Source organism: Castanea sativa, chromosome 8 (genome assembly GCF_040712315.1).
Source record: "Castanea sativa cultivar Marrone di Chiusa Pesio chromosome 8, ASM4071231v1".
Taxonomy (NCBI): Eukaryota; Viridiplantae; Streptophyta; class Magnoliopsida; order Fagales; family Fagaceae; genus Castanea; species Castanea sativa.
Genome location: NC_134020.1, coordinates 4,524,607 through 4,527,220, shown reverse-complemented (window position 1 = coordinate 4,527,220; position 2,614 = coordinate 4,524,607).

Genomic DNA, 2,614 nt, shown 5'->3' with positions numbered 1-2,614 from the left:
AACTATAAACCCACTCATCAAAAAATTCCACCAATACAAAACTCATACATATAAACACATGAATATCACTTTTAAAGCTCATAAATTACATGGGTATCATTATCAAAGCTTAGATAAAAATAACCTCAAGTAAAAGTATAATACCCACAAAAAAGATTAGAAATTTTTACCTCAAATAAAAGATGTGAAGGTGCTTAAAGGTCCCTAAGGATTTTCTGGTGATCTTGCTGAAAAAAATGATAGTGGAGATGGTGGTGTGGAGTGTACTGGTGGGAGAGTGTGAGGGAGTGATCGAGAGTAGTGTTTGTTATTTTGAGAGAAAATGAAAAAAGAAAAGAAGACAAAGAATTAGTGATGGCTGGTCAAGAGAGAAAGGAGATATTTGTGAGATATGTGGTGGGGTATGATGGTTTAGCTGGGGCTCATGTGGGCCTAAAACATCTGACCATGAATTTTTATTTATAAAAAGATAGGAGGTTACAAGCTTGGTTCTTTTAGGGAGGCCTACTCTTAAAGAGGGCTCAGCATGTATTGAGCTTATTTTTGCTCATGGCCCAATGCTATTTAAGCCCTTTAAAACCATGTTACTACAATTAGCCTCATCACACGTGCTTCGCGCGTGCGATAAGATTTTTTATTTATTTTTTATATAGTGGTAGTAGCAAAAAAAATCTATGTTTTTTTTTATTATATATATAATTTTTATTTTGAGAATCTAATTTATAAGTGGATAAATAAATTTGAAAATCAACAAGAGAGTGACTCTATTTTTTAGGCAATGTTTTAGTGGAAGTTAGTGTTGTATTTTTACCAGATTATCCTTTAGTTTTGTTTTTTACTTAAACATAAGGATGTAGGGGTATTTTAGAACAAAAAAAAAAATCCGGTCCAAATAGGAGAAGCCCATTAAATAATAGTATAGATAATATTAATGATGTGACAACAATCACATTTATAGAGATATTAATAATAAAACCATAAAACCTTTATAAGCATTCTTTTAATTACTTAAAAAAATTCAATTGCTTTATTATATATTATATTAGACAGAAAATATTAATGGAATAACAAAAATCATATTTATTATAAATATTTTAATAATATATAAGTGTAAAACTAAAATAGCTAGAACATTTTCATAGTTAATAAGTGACCGCAATAAAACAGTAAAATATAGTTTTTTGAGAGGTAATTATAATATGCTGCAAATCCCGTAACTTAAATCCTTCTCTGCTAGACCTTCAAACACTTTGTAAATGAAGATGTGTCAATTCAGTTACAAGGCCCTTTGAAGTTTGAGTTAATATTATAGGTTAAATTTTTTTCAAAATTGACTAACTTGATCCTTAATCATCTTAAGGGAGGAAAAAAAAAAAGTAACGGTTGGATTAAATTGGGTTTACTAATTTAGGGATTAAATTTAGGAATGACAATGGGTCAGGTTCGGGCCGGGTTTTTGCATACCTGGACCCAACCCGTGACCCAGACCCGGCCCGATTATTAATCGAATTTTTTTCCCAGAGCCTAGACCCGTCCCGCCGGGCCCCGCGGACCCGTTTATCTTCTTGGGCCCAAATCTGGCCCATCCAAAAAAAAAAAAAATTTAGATTACTCTCTTCCACTTCACCATCTTGAAAACTGAAAACTCCTCATTCCACATTGAACTATAATCTCCAGAAGCAAGAACAATGTAAATAATAAATATAATTCAATACAATAATTGCACTTCTAATTCACTGTGAACTTTCAAGAAGAAGTACAAAGTTGTTCAAATACTCTATGAAAATATAAAGAATTACAAAACGGTGACTGAATTTTGATAAAGTTCACATTGTAAACATTCCAATAGTTTCGCAACAAAACTTTCCAACAGCTGCATCAGAGTCACTACAGCTAATACTAATAAAATATACAAGCCAAACATCATGCCAAGACCCACGAAGTTGCAAACAAATGGCCCTAAAGTAGCTCCTGCAAAACTTATAAATTGCACTTCACAAAACGAAAAGCACAACAGATCAGATGATATCACCATCTCAAGTAAGGGACTTCTTGAGTTAAAAGGGAGGTACCTGTGAGCTTGGCCTAGGCGTGGCTGATGGAGTGATGAGAGGCAGCTGGGCGTGAGGGGCTGGGGCATGAGGCACTAAGGCGTGACCGCGTGAAGGGCTGATGGCGTGAGGGGCTGGGGCGTGAGGGGCTGATGGGAAATTGGGAATGAGAGGCGGCTGGCTGGGCTGGGTAGTGACTTAGGGAGTTAGGGTTTACAAATTATAATATATATATATATATATATATATATATATATATATATATATATATATATATAAAAATTATAACCGGGTTTTTATCTGGGTCGGGTTTCGGATTTTTTTATAAAACCTGGACCCGCTTTGGGTTTTTCAAAAAAAAAATCCACACCCGATCCTATTCTTTATCGGATTGGGTAAAATTCGATCCATTAGAGTCGGATTGGGCCGAGTATCCGCAGGTCGGATCTAAATTACCATCCCTAATTAAATTAATCCATTTTGGATACGATTGGAATTAGCCTAAGCTGAGATGTTAACTATATTTTGGGTAAGAAAAAACAACCTTGCGAAATACCCGAGGT